Source organism: Geospiza fortis, unplaced genomic scaffold (assembly GCF_000277835.1).
Source record: "Geospiza fortis unplaced genomic scaffold, GeoFor_1.0 scaffold11, whole genome shotgun sequence".
NCBI classification, from domain to species: Eukaryota; Metazoa; Chordata; class Aves; order Passeriformes; family Thraupidae; genus Geospiza; species Geospiza fortis.
The window spans coordinates 4411282-4416590 of NW_005054304.1; the positions used below are offsets into that span (position 1 = coordinate 4411282).

Sequence of the window (5309 nt, forward strand, 5' to 3'; positions counted from 1 at the left end):
TCCACCAGGCCAGCATTCCTTGACAGAAGTCTGGGCACAAGCTTCTCTGCTACAAGAAGAATGCCAGATATAAATCTGGAGTTTGTGTAAAATCCCTAACTCTCAGAGCACCCTGAAAAAGAGGTATTCTGTATAATGTTTCCTTTTGTTAGCTTCCTGTGGTCAGGATGCCAGTAGGATGTGGTCTGGGAAAGGGGAGATGGATTTGTTCATGCAGACAACAGCTGCCAAGCCAAGTGAGAAGTGCAGAGCCCACAGAAACTCCAGCAGAACGAGTGATGCCTGTGCACACTCCAAGCTGTGCTCACCCAGCCAGCACCAGCCAGGCTGCTTGTGCATTCCCATTAGGAAGCACGAGTGTCTAGGAGATTTTTTGGGTTGTAATACTGAATAAATATTTTTAAAGCAACAATGACTAGTTGAAATCCCTTAGCACTGGAGGAAAGGCAGGAATTTCCATCTAAATGTCAGTGTACAGTTCATGTCATCAGCCTGGGTAGATAACAGCCTTCAGTGGTATTAATTTGATTCCAGAAAGCAATGGGAGAACGCTCAGTGCACTGCCCACAGAGGAATTAATGGAGAAGAATTCAGAGATCATCTGACCTTAAAAAATGTAGTGACACACTAAATTACCCACACTTCTGCTACTTTTTGCTGTATAATGCCATACTATTTCTGATTTCTAAGACTACTATAGATTTTTAGAATTTATGACTATCTAGCAGTGCTCCAGGTTTTCCTAGATGCAGCACAAGTGCACACTGATCTTGTGACCTTTTCACAGAACCATTTCATTAAATTGCATCTCTTCATGTCTGCCTTGCACCAGGTGGCATAACAAGAACACTGCAGGCCCAGAATAATTTTAAGTTTTCATAATTAATGCCAATGAATGTCAGCACATCTTCCAGGCCTTTTCAACATCATTCACAAACAGTTTTGATAGGGGGAAATTAATCAAGTCTCGGACAACTGGCATGTTCCAGGGTTAGGGAACTCCAGGTTGCTAATATTTGGCCATCCTAAATAGAAAATAAGAGTGGGAAAAAAATTGTGGGGAAAAAATTAATAGCAAATGACAATTGAAAGTGGTCTGTAACTTAAAAAGACAAACTACATTCCCTTTCAACTTCTGCACTATCTCAAGCACAGGCATCATGATGTGTAAATCAGTATTTTCTCATCCAAATTTTTCAGAAACAGATAAGGCACTATTTTTTCTTAATGGCTCATCCAGGAAATGCAGACCAGCAGAACTTCTTGGGTTACAGTGGACAAAGTAACAGAAGACAAATAAAACAACAGTTTCAAATCCTTTCCTTCTCCACTGAGAGCAGTAGCAGAAAAAGGGTAACAGGCATTATGAAAATATTTTTGTAAAATCTCCATCAGTCTTCCAGAGAAATTCAGTATTTCATTTTTTTGTGACCATGACTTGACTTTACAAAATGTACAGTAGCGAAATACCTAATTTTTACTCACAATTTCAGCATTTTCACTAAAAACAGTATTAGAAGGACTCCATCAATGAGGGATTCAGAAATGCAGTGGACTGGGCTGATTAGTTACAGTAAGTAGCAAATTGTGATATTTTAATCATCTTTTGCATTCCAGTGTGTGCATATTTTGATGTCTTTAGAAATGTGTATGAACTACTTCTGTCCTCCCACACCACATGAAACATGAGCTGTGAACACAAATCAGAGGACACAACACTATCAGCACAGATGGACAGTTTCATCTCTGCCTCTCTTAAATTCAAGTTATTAACTGCCAATCTCTTCAGACATTAAATGCACAGCTGAGGCTCTGGAGACATTTTAATAGCCTAAAGGAGAAACTATTTCTCTAAACAGGAACTAAGGGGAGTCTGTGTTACCATTTATTTCCCAAGCTTCCTGGCTTCACTGTTTTCTTAAACAGAGTAAGTTCAACTAATTGAAAGAGCAGACCCAAAGCAATATTGTCTCCCCATTACTGAGAATTTTAACTGGTACTGTTTCAGTCACTGATGCTTCAAGAACAGAAGGAAAACTGTATTTTCAGTATGTTTATTACATTTTTGGAAGTGAAAAGTAAACCATTTCACACTGGCAGTTTTATAGATAATTCAATCTCCCACCTTGGCTTGCTTTGTGTTGATTCTGAGTTCTCCAGCAAGCTACATTACTTCCCAAGTTTTAGGTCCTGGGCTTCCAATTACAAGAGTGGCCTTTTCCTGGCTTTTGCAATTTCCTTGCTTCTTCTGGGAAGAAGTGCCCATTGCATGCTGATCCTCCTCTAACAGACTTTTCCATCAGATTTATTAAGTCTGTTCTAATTGTCTTTCAGTGTCCAACTGGTGCCTGCAGTATTCTATGCCTGCTCAGGAGTTTCTGGTCTTAATAGCAGGCAGGCTTGCCATGTAGGAAAGACTTATTCAAACACCACATCTACCTATCCCTAACACAGATCCATAAAAACCTGAGCATAATCATCACAATCCTGAAGCATTCCCAAGAACATACCTTGCCCTGGGACATGCTGCCAGAAGGATTATTTCAGCCTCATGTGCTGTATACAGTCTATCAGTAGGTAAGATGTCAGTAGTCAGAAACAGCACCCAGAGCACAAATAGTTGCACCCAGAGCCCAAACCTTTGTGCCCTCTGCAGAAACCTGCTACATTTCATAATCCCAGCCGTAATATTACCTGTGCTTACAGTTTTGAGCCCAGTGTGGAGCCTCTTCAAGCCACTGCTTGGTTGTGCACTCAGCTATTTATAACAGTGCCTTAAAGTCAGCTCAGGAAGGGGAAAAGGCAGTGAATAAGTGTCTGAAGGCTATTTCTCTCTTATTTAATAAATCTTTATTAAACCCTTCAGTAGATACTTTTAGCTTTTTTATTATGTAAGTCTGGAAGAACAAGGCTCAGCAGACTGGAAAATCCCAGCTTACATCTTGTTTTCCTCTCTTCCACACCTTATGGCAAATCCTTTATTGTTCAGGGTACCTAATGCCCTGACTGGTGCTAAGGCTTCCCTATGCATGGTACACAAAGCTTAAGGACTTCACACAGAGCTCACATCCCAGTATCCTGGGGCACAGCTCATGCTTCACATGCAACCAGGCTGAAGGAAAGTATTGTGCCAGAAAGGAAGGGCTTGTTCCATGCGTGCTACTAGCAGGGAAAACACTTAGGGATCATACCCTTTAATTCCAGGCTTACAACAGCCTTAGCTGGCCACTGCATATACCACTGCTACAAGGCAGCAAAAGAGGTTATGACTCACAGACAGAAAAAGTGCTTTTATTTTCCAATTTATCCCTGCCTTAGTCTGGTGACACCCAATGATCTTCAGGTTTAATAGAACTGAGTTTTTAAGTACTGATAGAGAAAGCACAGCTCCCTTCTCCAAGTGAGGGTACAGAGCAGCTGCCCTGCCAAAGCTGCACTGAGAACTCACAATTTCACATACTGGGAGGGCCTGTTCCTTCAGGTGTGACAAATACCACACAGCTCCAACAAGTATCTCAGTGGTTTTGGTAACACACTTCATGGCATGCACAACAGTCCATGGAATAATCTTTAAAACTGGATGCAGGTTCATATACAAATCTTAATGGCTTCCAAGGACCAATTCCAGATATGGAAAGGCAGCTGCAGGACATGCGCCTTATTTTCCCTCTGAGTCTTTCACTGAATAGAATTAGTAAACATGGCAGGATAAAATACCTCAAATTTTAGTTCTCAAAAGAAAAAAATGTATTAATAAATCAAATTATAAAATCCCTTTCACATTTACTGTCTTAATAATGCAGCATAAACTGGGATTATCTATACCACATAAAAGCTTTTACTGGTATGCTTTTACTTGATCAATAAAAAATTGATGAGCTAAGCCTTGTTTTGCCCATGTGTCTGCAATACCAGTCACGCAAACATTCAAGTTTCTGACTGCAGCACGAAACTGTTATCTGCAGGTATATCAAACACCCCATGAATGCAACTTGGCTCACAGTCAAAAGACCATAAACTTACAAGGAATTAACTTTCCACCTAGTGATACTAGTTGAATTTCTCTTTTATTTACTTTCTGAGTTAATGTAAAACCTTCAGACGGCCTTCAGAAGTATCAGCTTTGGGGAACACAAGTGTCCATCTGGCACCACAGTTTGCAAATACGAATTTTCTCTCCTAGAAGTCAAAATATCTTTTCCTAAACCTGAACTCCCTTAGGAAAACCTCCTGTGCTAGAGCATTACTACTTCAATTTGTCAAGAAACACTTCTCTTGGAAGAGATCAACCTAACATTTATGTGGCACTGAAGAAAAATATATTCTCCCACACTACATCTTCAGGCTATATTCCTACTCCCAGAAAAAAAAAGTCTCCTTGGGAGAAATACCAGGCAGACACAGTTGCAAGGACGCAAAAATCAGATAATGGCCTAATAACTATTATGCTATGAAGAATATATTGGATGTGGAGTTTTTTTCCACTGCTGTCATACATTTTTGCATGTCTAAATAAGTGGGCTAATAATTATTTAGAAGGTCAAGCCATTTCCTACAGTGCAGCAAGTGAATAACCATCCTGGTCAGATGCAGCCTCCAGACCCACTCTTTAACATGCCAGCAGAAACAGCACCGTCCCTCTGTTTATAAACTCCGGGGGCTTCCTAACAACTGGAACTCAAACCAGCACAACTTGTACTTCCTGGGTTTAGAATTCCTTTTCAATCCACCACTTTCTTCTTTCATTTTAGAGACTTTAAATTAATAAAGGACACTCTCATGGCTCCCAAGCACATTCTAACCCCCAAGATAAATGTGTCACACTACATCCACAACCATTAACAGGCAAGGAAAGACAAGGTCCAAGCACCATTTGGAATAGGATGACCACATAAAGTAGGAGGAGAGGGGGGAAAAAAGGAGTAGCATTTTTCTTACATTTATCTGGCCAACACTATTTCACTCCAGCAAACATCATTCCTGAAGGAGAAATGTGCTTGGTTTTTGCTTCCTATCAGCCTGTGCAATCTGAAATGGGACATGTGCTCCCAGCATAGCTGCAGAAGGGCCACTCAGCATCACAAGGCAGCAGTGTTTGACCAACACAAGTGAGCTAAGGGGAGCTGGACAGTCTCCAAAGCAGGAAAACCAGGAAATATTAAGAACAGAAGAAGATCCACAAGGGCTGCACAAGTGGGTAGCTGCTTGACAGTAAGTTTCAGCAACAGCACAAAAACTATTTAAATGAGATTCACAGCAATCCCACACACTATTTGAGAAGAGCTGAGCACCCCAGTCACCAGCAGGAA

At 40.8% G+C, this 5309-nt stretch overlaps 1 protein-coding gene across 1 annotated transcript in view; it reads right to left on the reverse strand.

The window, feature by feature from the left end:
• Nucleotides 1-5309, reverse strand: part of ARHGAP24 (Rho GTPase activating protein 24) — a 164862-nt gene that overhangs the window by 90490 nt on the left and 69063 nt on the right. The gene's annotated exons all lie outside the window — the stretch shown is intronic.